This window comes from Nothobranchius furzeri, chromosome 16 (genome assembly GCF_043380555.1).
Source record: "Nothobranchius furzeri strain GRZ-AD chromosome 16, NfurGRZ-RIMD1, whole genome shotgun sequence".
Lineage (NCBI taxonomy): Eukaryota > Metazoa > Chordata > Actinopteri > Cyprinodontiformes > Nothobranchiidae > Nothobranchius > Nothobranchius furzeri.
The window spans coordinates 43,795,211-43,810,287 of NC_091756.1; positions in this window are offsets into that span (position 1 = coordinate 43,795,211).

Genomic DNA, 15,077 nt, shown 5'->3' on the forward strand with positions numbered 1-15,077 from the left:
AGACGGAGGTCAGTTTGCTCTCACACCGAGCCGAAACTGTGGAGCGAATTTATTTGCAAGAACACACACACACACACCAAAGAGATAAATACCCATAAATTCTTCTAAAAAACCCTTTGCCTCAGGAATCCACAGAAGACAAAAGGGATTCTTCAGATAATAGATCAACGAGTCTCTTGGTCTGGTAGGACGGCGTTCCTGCAAAAGAGACTCCCGGTCTGGCCGGTCTGGCCTCCATACAATAGAACAAAAGTACCTGAAGCAGAAAGGAGTTCCTGCAAACATTTAAATGTAAATAAGGGTGAGGTAACTCTGTTCAATCAGTTTTTACCTATCAATCCCCTCTGTTCAAATGGAGTTCACCATAAATGATTACAACAACGAAGGATAATAAAATCTGAGTTGATAACAAGAACATCAAACAATAATGGTTACAGAAACCGTAATTTACGTTGTTGAAATAATAATGAAACCAACTTTATCAGGCAATATATTCATCTTCTGCAAGCTCCTCTTTTTGTCTCAGGAGAGTATATTGAACCAAGGCATTCGTCATCAGTTTGCTTACCATATTCTTCAAACACGGGAGCACACAGCCTAAAACTAAGCAAATCATGACCAGGATAACAATAACAGGTGCGAGAAACTTTAACAAGAGCTGATACCAGTTACCAGATACCAGCCAACTCATAAAACTCCAGGATCCTCCAGTCGATTCGTTGGATTTCAGGAAGTTGCTAGAGGGGGAAAGTTAATGTAAAATGTTAATGTACGCAACTCTAACTGTGGCAGAGCTGAGGTCAAAGGGCTTGTCCGTGGACTGAAAAATGTAGTTTGAGCAAAACAATGCCTTCTTCAGGATGGTGTTGCACAGCGAAAGGTGATGCAGAAGTGTCCTTTGGGGTCATCGTCGTGAGGGGCGCGGCTTTCGTCGCTCATATGAGGCGGGGTCAGTGTGCCAATCTGCACGTGTGTACCACACCAGGTGTGTGGCAGGAGAGAGCCAACCTGAGCAAAAGGCGTGTGCAAGCAACTGTGATGATGTCATAGCAATCTGGGATTCAGTGACGGTGGGGATGGTGAGGGGATGTCTTTTTTGGGCAGGGAGCCATGAAACCAGACGGGAGATTTGGGGTACTGGATCTTGACATCGTTGGAGGCAGGTCACAGCATCGTGTGGATGGACCCAGGAGGGGTCTCAACCACCAGATGTTGTTTCCGTTGTTCCTCCCAACTGCTGCTGTTTCCTGTCGTTCCATCACATGCTGAGGAGCGGTTTCAGGGCAAAGTGCGATCCCCAAACATCAGCAGCGACATGGTGGATGGGCCCTGCAAGCTTAAGGCAGATCGTTTACTTATCTGCCGTCCTCGGTGAGCCCGCATGAGGATGGTCAGTCGTAGTGGCCCTCTCAGCAGTATGCAGCAGTGGGAGGTATTAGATGAGTGACCTTGACGCCTCATCTTGGTAGAAGCACGTGCATCCCCAATCTCCTTGGTTTCACGGTCTGTGGCGAGAAAGCACACAAGGATCTGTAAGTTCACTGTGGCTTTTTGACATCTCCAGCAACAACCATCCAATATACTTTTTGACCAGTCCAGTTTGGACCCCCAATGGGACCAAAATTCACCAGAAATTTACCATCACAGTCCACCCGGTATCATCCTAAGCTAGAATCAAGACCACACATACATGTGAGGTCAAAATACTGGACATTCCCCCTGAGCGTAATAGTCGGGACAGCAAAAGATAAAATGATAAAAACAAACACAATGTCATAGCAAAAAACCTGAGTACGGTAACCCATTAGTGGGCTAGAATTATGGTTCAGTATACCCATTAACTCATGTTCCATGATATATTAGTCTAACCTACACCAGTAATTTGCATCATTCCATAAAGGAACAGCCTTACCAAGTGAAAACAGAGACCATCTTGAGTCAAAGTTGCATTGTTAAACTAAGTCCATGAGCAAAAGGCATCTTTGGACACAGATCAGCCGCCTCACAGCTAATCTGTTTCCACAGAAACCCGAGTCTGGCAAAACCAGAGCTGTGTCAGAATTGTACAAAGGCTGTTTCAGTTAAAAGGGGCAAAAGAGTTTGTCATTTTAAAATGGCAGTAAGGCACCTTTTTTTTTTTACAGTTCTACATCGTACTAAGCAGAAGCTATTCAGGAGGTTTTATACCACATTAACACAAAATCATAATTTTACAATAATTTTCCCCTCTAATTCTGTAACTCAGGGTCAAATCCAGCAAAAAAGAGAAATGTGCAAAGGACTGGGACATTTCTGCATTACGGGGACTACTTAGGAAGGTCTAAAAACTGCATGATCTGTTCCGTATTCGGGGTGTCGGGGCAGTTAATATGGTCCCTGACTGGATCTGCCTTCACCTGACAGCAGTGTGTCCCAAAATACCGGACTAGAGATTTCTTTACCCATTGTAGGTTCTTTTTACTGACTTCGTTTCCTGTTTTGCGGAGATGCTGCAGCAGAGTGAGAGAGTCTTTGAGGCAGGACTCAGCATCGTCTGAAGCAACCAAATTGTCATCCACATAAACAAGAATTTGTGAATTTGCTGAACATTGAAAGTCCGGTAGACAATTATTATTGATTGTTTAGGCAATAGTGAGATTTTGTGAGGTGCAACTTTTGCAAGTTGAACTCTAAATTTTGTAGGTGAAAGCAAATCAAGCTAGGAAGAGCAGAAATACTGAAAAGGGGTATTTGTTTATTTTAATAATTATGTTAAAATAATAAATTGCAGGGATCTAGTTTAATTTGAGGGGCAATCGCGTGAGAAGTGACCTCGACCTTCACAGGTCCAGCAAATGGACTGCTGTGATCGGGCCTGTGAATTGTACCTCTGCCTCTGTTTAGAATTCTTCCTCCTATTTCCCTTCCTGTCTGGGGTGCTTTGTGGGGCTGATCTAGTTTTTTTTTTTTGGCTCTTTAATTTGTCCCTGGATGACCTTTTCCATGTATCTGGCATGGGAATCATCTATGGACTCACCAGTCTTTTGTTTAATAGTTGTTAACTGGGTTAAGTTAGATGTTTCCAAAACATCAAACTGGGGTTTTAAGTCTTCTATCATTTGTCCAGTCGCGGGAGGTTTTAGAAGGCTCGTTTGAGCCAGCTGGTCTAATTTTTGGCCAATTAAGCGGTGGGAGTGAATCACCTCCATCATATCTGGGACCCACTTCTCTGACTGTTCTCCGGGTTTAAACGAGTGCATCCATTCAGCCAGCGGAGCTGAAGGAGTTAGTTTACTTAGGACGGATGTATTTATCCCTGCTTCACTTTCTTTTTCTTTCATTTTCTCTTTACTTTTTTGGATATCTCTCAGTCTCTTATCTGTCTCATCACGCCAAATCGTCGCTATCTTTAATTGTTCTTCCTTAGCCAGCTTCTTCTTGCCAGTGGCTGCCGCAACTTTAACGTTGCATATATCGACTAAGTTATGCCATTGTTGACCTTTTAGTATTCCATCGACTTTGTACTTTTTGCGCCATTTTCCCATAAATTTTAAGCTATCTGGGTGTTTACGAGACATAAATTTCATATCTCCCTCCAGTTTGTCTTAAGAAGCGGTATTCCCCATTCTATCTAAGTCGTTTTGTTTACTGGTTTAGTGAAACAGGCTGGGAGCACGCCAAGGAGTTCTAATGCAAAAATTGTCAGAAATACAATTAAACTGCAGATAAGGGCATATGTTAAAATGACTTTTTCAGATAACATTTGGCAGCCACTGAAGCAATTCACCACTTCTCCGTTGCTGTCTTACACACACACTTTCACACACACACACACACACACACACACACACACACACACACACACACACACACACACACACACACACTCAGAACTGCATCCGAACCTTTCACACACCCCCACAACGAGACGGCAGCCGAACCTGTCTAGGGATGGGTACCTTTGACATTTGAATCGATCCGGTACTAATTCCCGGCACCTACAAATCGATACCGGTACTTAACGGTACCAATTTTCGATACTTTTGAGTGTTTAATATTTTAATTCTCTTTTATAATTAGATATATATTTTTCTCAATTTATAACCATATTTGATAAATATCACAATAAATAACATACAACTGTTTGTATTTTAACATCGTCCTTGTAGTTTTATAAGCTGATAATTAAACTGAAGCAAACATCTTTACTGTGAACTAAATTTACTGTGTATCTTCATTCCTTTTGCCGTCCTTTTTCAATTGATTTTTCCTACTGGGAAGTTAGAATTTCCGAGGAGAAAGCGAACGCACCATTAGGTGATAACAATGGTGGCATGGGAAGCTAACATATCAAGCTACGTTATCTTAAACAGTTTTTTAACTGCTGGAGCAGATTAAAACGATGATGCCTCACACTTAAATCGTTGTCACTGGTTTCATCTTCACCCATTCACACGTCGCATTTAGTAAAGTGAATCCAAACTTTAGTGCGCATTCGTGTTCTTCTAGTCGGAATTTCGGAGTTCCGAGAAGAACGCGAACGCACCATTAGTGAAACGGAAGCTAACAAATCAAGCTAACGTTATCTTACATTTTATTTACCTACCGGAGCAGATTAAGATGAGGATGTCTCACTTAGATCGTTGTCATCATCACCCAGTTACCCATCACATTTAGTGAAGTGGACCCAAGCTTTAGCCTGCGTTCTTTCTACTCATGCTGCTCTGTTTACAACTCGCTCGCAGCGACCAATGACTTAACGCTCTTGCACATGCGCAGCTGTCTAAGCAAGTTCTCGTTGTGAAGGACGGGTACTGAAACGAGGCCCCATTTCAAATGAAGTGAATTGGTGCTCGGTCGGTACTATGGAATTCGGTCAGTACCTTAAAAAGTACCGAATTCGGTACCCATCCCTACCTGTCACAGAGTGAAACGGCAACCAATACACCTCTACCCACACACACACACACACACACACACACACCCGAACACACCGTCCCAGAACTTTAGTCAAACAATCTTGTTTCCTTTTTCCAGTACCTCTAAATTCATACTTTCTCATACATACACAGAACAGAACAGAGCGGAACAGAACAGAACAGGACAGAACCGAACAAAACAGAACAGAACAGGACAACACAGAACCTGCAGGTTTTTTCACACACAGACACAATGAGTCGGCAGCTGAAACAAAGTCCACAGCCGGGTTTTTAGCACTTTGGCACAGATTTTAAAACCACAACACAACACAGACTTTCGATGTCCGTGATGGGACAGCCGACACCAATATGTCAGCAACGAATCACAGGACCACAAAGATCTGCACAACCAGAAGTGGCAAGCCTGACCAATCAGAAATGGGACGCAGCCCATGATGCCAGAAGCACAACAACACAAATAACACAGCAAGGGCAAATTTAGACCGACTTGGGATTCTTTGGCCAAATGTAGCTGTGATTAATTTTTGTGTACCTTTGTTGCACCATGAAATATTTAAACAATACAAGCTTCAGTGAGCTTACATAGTGGTTTGCACATCCAACCCTATTACGACCCACTCTCACTCACTCACTCACTCACTCACTCACTCACTCACTCACTCACTCACTCACTCACTCACTCACTCACTCACTCACTCACTCACTTTCTCCCTCTTTCTCTCTCTCTCTCTTTCTCTCTATTCCTTGTGGGGTGTCTGTGTGCGCAGACACAGACTGATTACAATCTCTCTTGCGTTCACCCCTCTTCTCTCAGATTGCTTATCCGCTTTAACGTGGCTACACATCACTTCTCATTGCAATGCCGCATGCAGGTTGCCATCATCTATCCAAGCCAGTATACATTTCACATACATATACAATAAATCCAGTAAATGTCAGCCATGTGTGCGGGGCCAACACACTCTTCGATAAATCTCAATGCACTTCCACGCAGACAGAGTTAAACAGAATCCGTCCAATCCCACCTGTCGGCAGCTGCAAAAAGAAGTGTGTGTCTGTGCCAACTGCAGTTGGCTGCTTTAACGCGGCGCTGGTTTAACTGAGGCAAACGGAGTCCAGGACAAGGTCCGGCGGCTATCAGTCCAGCCCTCAGCCGGGGCCCGAAACGTCTTTCGTGCGTGGATGGCAAATCACCACCAGCGTAAAACCACACTGCCAACCAGCTATTAGAAATAGGGTACAATTTAATTTAGGTACTCACTCTCCCCCTGAGTGGCAGACTCGCCCTGATTCCAAGCGCGAGAGCCCGTTAATGGAAATTTGTCTGCGGAGCTAAACAGCCTGCCGATGGGGCAATTCTCAGCCCCCCCGGACTTTGATGAGGAAGTGGCGCCGTGCGGCTCTCCGAAGGCGAACTCCCACTGAAGGGGTCTGCTCTCCCGGGTTTCGGCACCAAAAATGTTGGGTAATTTTTATATTACTCCCATATTACCTCAAAGAAAGTTAAGAGCACACACAGAGGGATTAGATTGACAATTTGGTAAATTGTAATCCTGCCAACAACAAACAACAACAAATACTTTGCAAAGGGTGAGAGAAATCAAATACACACCAGAGACGGAGGTCAGTTTGCTCTCATGCCGAGCCGAAACTGTGGAGCAAATTTATTTGCAAGAACACACACACACACACACCAAAGAGATAAACACCCATAAATTCCTCAAAAAACCCCTTTGCCTCAGGAATACACAGAAGACAAAAGTGATTCTTCAGATAATAGATCAACGAGTCTCTTGGTCTGGCAGGACGACGTTCCTGCAAAAGAGACTCCCGGTCTGGACGGTCTGGCCCCCATATAATAGAACAAACGTACCTGAAGCAGAAAGGAGTTCCTGCAAACATTTAAATGTAAATAAGGGTGAGGTAACTCTGTTTGACAATCAGTTTTCACCTATCAGTGCGATTGTTCAGTAAAACAATGTTGATTTTATATTTCTTCATTAGGTTGTCGCAGTGATAGCCTGCTCTTGTTGTATTGTTGTGTGTCCCTTTTTTATGTGTCTTTCTCTTTCTGCAGGTGTAGAAGCAGACTCTTGTTCATCATTGATTGTACTTCCTTTTGTCTCTTCCGCTCTCTTTCACCTCTGTCTCCGTGCCTGGTCAGAATTAAAAAGCACCCAAAAACACTGACAATGAAATTTTAAGTATCGAGCGTGACATTAAAGCTAGGGCCTGCACGACTTTATTTTTTTTAAAGTTGACAGTCAAGTAATGAAAGTCGAGTGGACTTCGACTAGTCGTTGATGACGTCATACACCGGAAGTGGCGGCGGGGGTGGGGGGTAGGGGGGGGTCGGTCGGTAGGTTCGCTGGAGTTTTTGACAATTAAAATTGCGCCCACATTTTCTAAGTTAACACATCTCTTTTAACAACGGTAGTTTCTGCATCCTACTTCAGTCCTCTCCCCCCTCCCCCTGCGCAGCAGCCGCAAACTCACTGATGCGCCTGCAGCCTCTCGGAGTTCCTGCTGCTCTAAACATTAAAATAATTATTTCATTTTCTGTTCCTCACTTCTGATGACCTTCAATGGTGTCTGTTTGTTGCAACCACCAGGTACAAAAACAAACTTGTTTTTATTTGACTATTTTTCTGTCCTGTCTGTTTATTATCTTCCTGCATCTCCTCTCAGTCCTAAAGAAAAACTGCTACCTGGGTTCATATATATTCACCTCATGAGTTACCTTTGAACTGCAGTTCTAAAAGATCTACCGACCGCAAAAACAGCGGAGTGCCGCTGCTCGCCGGCCGACTACAACGGGACCGTTTTTGCTGCGGAGTTCATGCCGGAGCGGAGCGGAGTGGAGATAGTGGAATCTTGGGGGTGCGTCACCGGAGGACAACAGGTGATGCGCCTCGCTCCGCAGCAGCGAAATGCATCAGGCACAAATAACAGACAGAAAACATGAAAGGAAATGAGCCGACATGAACGATCGCGTGTTTAATTTGTTTTTGAGGTGGTGACACCTGATTTGGCGGTGCTCAGGACGCAATGTCTGGAGCGCACGTCAATGATCAGAGTTTTGCATGCACAAACTGGTTAAGATTAGGATGGGGGTGAGGGGAAGATTAAATTGCAAGAGGGAAAAGGTCACAGTTTGGTTAAATGTCCATTTTACCGCCGGTGTCAGTACCGCACAGCGCGTCGCCTCCGCCTCGATCCAGACGCGCAGGGGCTCATCACCTGCTGTCTTTTCCGAGGACTGCATCTTGTCAGTCATTATCACGTGACAGCGACTAGTTGATGACAGGCATAAAAAGTCACTACAGAGCCGTGAAGTCGACTAGTCGACTATTTCGTACAACCCCTAATTAAAGCAGATGCTTTGATGCTCCACCTGAGAGTAAATCTGTAAGGCTTGTCACCAGCATTCAGACATTATTTCTGTTTGCTTCACAGCCAGACAGGACACGGGGGGAAAAAATGTGTTTAGTGTTTTTATAATGTTAATTCTTAATGACTTTTGGATTTCACATATATTTCTACCCTCAGTTTTTACACAAAGTAAAAACTCTCACAGAGCTGGTGCACACGTACGTAAAAATACATGAAAATGTTAACTTTCTAGGAATAAAGCACATTTTTCCTATGTAGTAGTAACATACATATGTATTTGGGTGCTTTTAAAGCTTGATATACTACCCTACACTTTGACCAATATGATGTGAATTTCCATATAAATATGGAAATCCAGTCTGATTGGTCTTTGAATGTTTAACCAGAAGATTTAGAATTATTTGTTTATTCAGGGATTGTCAGACACGTATTAATTCAAGAAGAGAGTCAGGTTTATAAAGAGTAAGAAAATTATTTTCTAAACAATTAAAAACATGACGACACTTTATGTGATGAATGGATCTACGTAAGTGGATGGAATGTGAGTGTGAAGATGTGTGAATGTGATGTTATCGGAACCCTCGTATTTGAAGAAACTGAGTTCTGAGTGGGAGTGAATTTGGTCTGCATAAAACTAACAAAGTTGTCTCTTATCAAAAGCATATTAGACGCAATCTGTCAAGTCTACGTACCCTGATCGGAGACCCCCGTGGTAGATCCGGAATGTGATGAGGTCCGGGGACCCCAGAGGTACCGAAGTCCGTAGAAGAAACCGCAGTGCCGACTAGACCGTTCTCGAGATGTCTCCAGGTCACGACAGTTGTTATTTGCGTCTTAGGAATAACTCTTAAGGAATTAAAGTTGGTTCAGTTTTATTCCAAAGGAACTGTTTGCGGTCAGCTGTAGCGTGCAACAGGTTTTTGCAACAGGTTTTTGACAGCTTGTCAGATGCGATGGGAGCAGAGTTTCCCTCCGATGGCCAATCAGATTTAGGCTCAACTGAATCACTCAGGGAGTGATGCTTTTTTAAATAATGGCCATTTCTTGGTTTATTGATAAATCAGAACTTGTCCTGTAAAGGGGGTTTTGCCAACAAACACACCTCCCTCAGATATGAAGATGCTGATTTTGTGGATAAGAAAATATCTATGTGCAGTGACTTTGATTATAACTTGCGTCATTGAGATATAGTGAGAGTGTCTTGTCCAGTCAGTGTGCTGATTAAATATATGGGTCATATGTTTCATTTCATCCATGTTTCATCCTTGTTAATTTTTCAATGTAATAATAATATTCATTTCAACTTCAGTAATTTAAGCACAGATTAATCAAAACATTTCATTTAACCATATTGTCCATTTCATTATATGATTATATGATTAGTTATTCATATTGTTCATTATATGATTTAATTGTGAAAGTTAATCCATCTTGTCCTGTGATTAGGGCCTAGTCCACACGTAGCCGGGGTTTTTTAAAAACGAATATCCGCCCCTCCAAAAACTTGCATCCACACCACCTCGTTTAAAAAAAAACTGTCCACACGTACCCGGATAAATACGTTGTTAAGGACATGCCAGACCTGTAGGCGGCAGTACTTCCCCGTTCTTAACCTCGTCCTTCGTCTGTGGTCTTCCGCAAGGAGCAGTAATTCCGCTTGCAAAAACAAACAAGCAGAAAGCGCTTGGACAATTGATGGATCGGGTAGTGACAGAGCGCAGCTCTGAGGGCTTCCATGATGCCGGCTAGTGTAAACACAGGTCGCACACGTGATGTCAGCATTTTTTTTGTCGCGGAAAGTGACGTTGCGGACCTTAAAACTCCGGTTTTGTTCGTCCACACGCAGACACCCAAAACGGAGAAAACGCAGATCTTCACTTTGGCCGGAGTTTTAAAAAGATCCGTTTTCGTGTGAAAAAACTCCGTTTTCGTGTGGATGACAGGCCAAAACGTAGAAAAATATCTTAGGCCCTGTCCACACGTAGCCGGGGATCTGCCAAAACGTAGATATTTTTCTACGTTTTGGCCTGTCATCCACACGAAAACGGAGTTTTTTCACACGAAAACGGATCTTTTTAAAAACTCCGGCCAAAGTGAAGATCTGCGTTTTCTCCGTTTTGGGTGACTGCGTGTGGACGGACAAAACCGGAGTTTTAAGGTCCGCAACGTCACTTTCCGCGACAAAGCAATGCTGACATCACGTGTGCGACCTGTGTTTACACTAGCCGGCATCATGGAAGCCTTCAGAGCTAAGCTCTGTCACTACCCGATCCATCAATTGTCCAAGCGGTTTCTGCTTGTTTGTTTTTGCAAGCGGAATTACTGCTCCTTGCGGAAGACCACAGACGAAGGACGAGGTTAAGAACGGGGGAAGTACTGCCGCCTACAGGTCTGGCATGTCCTTAACAACGTATTTATCCGGTACGTGTGGACAGAGTTTGTTTTTAAAACGCGGTGGTGTGGATGCAAGTTTTTGGAGGGGCGGGTATTCGTTTTTAAAAAACCCCGGCTACGTGTGGACTAGGCCTCAGATAAGAGTGAGTTTGCGAGGGACCTTGACCAAGCAACAGTTTCTTTCTTGCAGATTGGAAGCACCAGTTAAGACTTATGTCTCCAAATGGCCAGATACTGAAGAGGTCAAACTGTAGATGAAAAACTGACAATTCCTGGACGCTACACCTAAATGTGGCATTTTTCTATTAAAACCAGTATAAATAAGACATTTTGTTTGTACTCTACTGCAGGTTTTTCAAGGTTCCACTAAAATTTCTCAGCGTTTTTCTTTTAAATCTGGATACAAAATATCCTCACATTCTTTTTTTATTCCAAGTTAAGAAGAATCCGTGACAGAAAATACTAAGAGATCCTTCTGGAGAGTTCCTCCATTAAAATAGGTTTAATTTTCAATTTAATTCTGATAAATGACACCCATCCTCCATTTTAACAGCCTTCTTCTCACACCCATCCTCCCTTCCTCACATCCCACTTACTTCCTGTGATATGACTCCTTTTTTTACCCCTCATCCCCATGTTCACAGCCCCTTCACCATGTGCTTCATTAACAGGAGAGATGGGCTAGTTGTAAACATGTTATTGCACAAGTCCCGGGGGTTTCCTGTGTGCTCTGACAGGAACAAAAAGAGTCATTGTTGCTCCAGGATGTTCAAGTGGGCATGAAGGCACTTTTAAAGGATTCATCATATGAGATGAATTATTAAAATAAGGTTTTCAATGACTCTTGAATATTTAATGCGCTTGTGATTCTGAGGAACAAAGTTCTGGTATACAAACGATTTATTCTAATGACTGTAGAAATGGCCTCTTTTGTGTTTTTTATAAGTAAATCAATATTTCAAAGGCCTTAAATTTAAAAAGTAATGTTACTTTTCGATACAAATTCTTGCTGTTTTAATGAAAGTTTTTCCACCCTCTCATCCAAAAAAAAGTGAACAAATGTTAATAAAGTAAGAATAATTGTTTAATAAAACTAAAATAAACATTTAACAGGTTAATCAAGATCGGTTGATGTCACAGGCACCTCACAATACATTAAGAATATCTGCCATATTGTCAGAGGTGCAAACTATAAAAAACAGTGTTTGTGTAGGAAAACTGCTTAAAGGTAGATAGTAGGAGAAATATTTGGTGGGGTGAATTGATACAAGAGGAATATAATTGCATTTGATTAGTAATGACATTAACACAACATGTTTGTATAATATAAGTTAAAAATTACTGAATCTCATTAATGTAACAATTTGTAGTTTAAGGTTAATCTCTGGAAACATCCATCGGAATGTTGTTGAAAATGAATTAAATGGTGTTCAGTTGTTGTAACATATTACCATAAAATCAGGTCTAAAATACATGGGAGCGGGTCTCTGGGTGACGCCATATTAGGCACCATATTTCCTTCTATGGGTGCCTGTGAGGCCAAAACGCATTTACTAATTTGAAACAAATGGTTACAAAACTTTCACCATTCATAAACGGTGTTTTACACATTTACCTCTTCACTCATTACCAGTGATGAAAGGAAGTCTGATGTGCTCGTCATTTTGCTGGAGGCTGCGCTCCCAGGGGTTTTTGACTCTAATGGCTATCCGTTGGTAAGGTCTTACTCAAACACAAAAATACTGCTTGCTTGCAATGATTTAGATTTGTACTGCCCCATCACCATGGAAAATACACTTTGTCACTTTAATAAATGCAAATTTAACAATCTAATTAAATAGTTTGAGGTTTTTCTCTGATTTTGATTATAATTTAACTGCATAAACTTTAAATTCTATGAAAAGTCACTTTGTTTAAACTAAATATCTTAAATTTACCCAACAGGTAAACTGAAACAGTGCACATTTAATTTAAAAATCAAAACATTCAAAACTGATGTTCTTGATAAAAAAAAGACATGAAAAAATAAAACAAAAAATTGGCACTATTAAACATAAAAGTTACAAATAATTAATTTCTATCCACATCTATCTAAAGCATCAGCTCTAGATAACTAACATTGCTAACATTGTTTCACATCTACTGACCATGACCAGTGTGGTTGCACTGGTCCCCAAAATCTTGGTGTTGCTATGGTGACAAAGCAACTTGTCTTGATCAATTAAAGTTAAGACACTGACATGTGTTTCCATGGTAACAGCCAACAATATCAAGTGAGAGTAGGGAAATAAAGAAATTTGATGGATTTAAAGTATTTTCACATTTGTTGTGACACCTTCTTGAATGTTTAATGTTAGTGAAAATCTGGATCAATTAAAGCTGCACCAATCAGCAACAAGACCCTGATTTTATGAAGTCCAGAACTGAGAGCTGGATTTATATCCCGAAACTGGCAGGTGAGTAAAGAGACAAAGATATCAGATAGTCTAACCTTTACCTAATTCTCACTCTTCCTTTCTCTGACTTGGCCATGAGCAGAAGGTCATCTTCAGAAGAATGGAGCTCAGATAACCAGGGTAAGACCACGCCGTTGCCTCGCTCACTGATGTCTTTGTGTCTCAGATCATCTTGGCGCTGTCTCAAAAAGCAATTTTTGGTCTCATTATAAATCCCACAGAGTACAACAGCAAATCACAAGAAAAATTGTGGTGCTGGTGCTGGTGGAGTACGACCACCATCACAGAGCAATCAGTACAGCAAAGGCTATGAGGACATGAAACTTAACAGCTAACTGCAGCTAAGTGATGATAATGGCCTTGAGTCTGTTTAATATCTCACCATCACAAATCCTGACAAACATAAATCATAAAATGCATACAATGAAAGAGTAATCAATCCAAAAAAAAAAACATGAAAAATTCAAGGAACGAGTGTCAAAGCCTACTTCATCACATTCAGAGTCTCTCTGGTACGATACCTGAGCACTATACTCCTCTTCCTTTCAAAACAGCCTTCTGTCTTGTTGTCGTGGGTTGCACGAGAAGTCGAGAATAACCTTTGAGTTCCTGATCCTTTTACACATGAATGACTTGTCAGTTGCGTGCTGCAAATGTTTTACCTCATTCTAAAGCCACTCCGCCGCAGCTGTAGTCACTTCAGAATCATTCATTTCCACCAAACCAGGACTTGCTTTGTGACATGATGCATTATAGCCAGCAGCTACCAACAGAAGAAAAATGTCATAAAGAGAGACTAATGCGTTCAGCCTGGGTCCAGAACCGAAGTGCACAACAGATCTACTGCAGAGTTTCTGTGTGAAAAGTTAGTAATCATTACTATCTTACCTGTTGTAGATAGCTGCCTGCGCAGAAATAGTTTACATCCTACAGGACTGATAAACTAACAGCTCGTCCGACCACAGCCAATATCAAAGGGGATAGATGGTGTCTTAAAACAGCTTGAGTTTCCATTGCATTAACGTTTTACAGAGTGTTATTTTATAAATGTTGACACTGTCATCGGTTTTTCACTGTAGTAATTGACATGCCATAAGCTGTATCTATGCAATGGTGCATTCAGGTGTCAAATGTGGCAGAAACTTTGCAATGTTTTTTCTGAAATAGCATCAAAAGCCTGGGCCACACAGTGCATTTTTTGTTGCACAGTCAGCACTCTGGAAAGATTGCAAACTGTATGGTCTAAGATTTCATTCTCACGTTGTACTCTCATCACTTGTTTTTCACGTTACTCCCTGTGTGTATTTTCATTGGTCGATCGCAGACCGGAGTCAAAGGTTTTCTGACACTGCTCAAAGACTGTTGGAGGCAGAATTTGGTCGTGCTATTGGTGGGCAAGTCATACTAGACGCCCACAGGCCTGCAAATCACACTCATGTTCACCTTTTTTTGTCACGATTATGTTAACAACGAGCAATTTGTCGGGGACAGCCATAAACTGCAGTCTGGCCCAGACTTAATGCTAAACTGATGGCACTCGGATATCAGGGTATCTGCAGATTTAAGGGAGCCAAATTTAAGACTTTTTAAGACCTTTTTTAAGGCCACTTTGACCAAATTTAAGCTATTTTAAAAATTAAATTTAAGCGATAATTTCCAGCTATTGCCTGGAACCGGTGCTAATCACATCGCAAACGTGGGATTAGCCATCCAGTTACCATTAAACTTGCCCTTCCCCATGGTGCAAGCTCCCACTAGCTTAACCAACTAATGTGCTCATCTAAAAAAATAGCCCCCTTTCACAACCAGCTGACTGCGTACGGTTCCGCTTACGTCAACATCATACACAAAAAATGCTGAACACTAACTAGAAATTCACGAAATTTTTATAGAAATAAAAGAATCTTGTTTATTG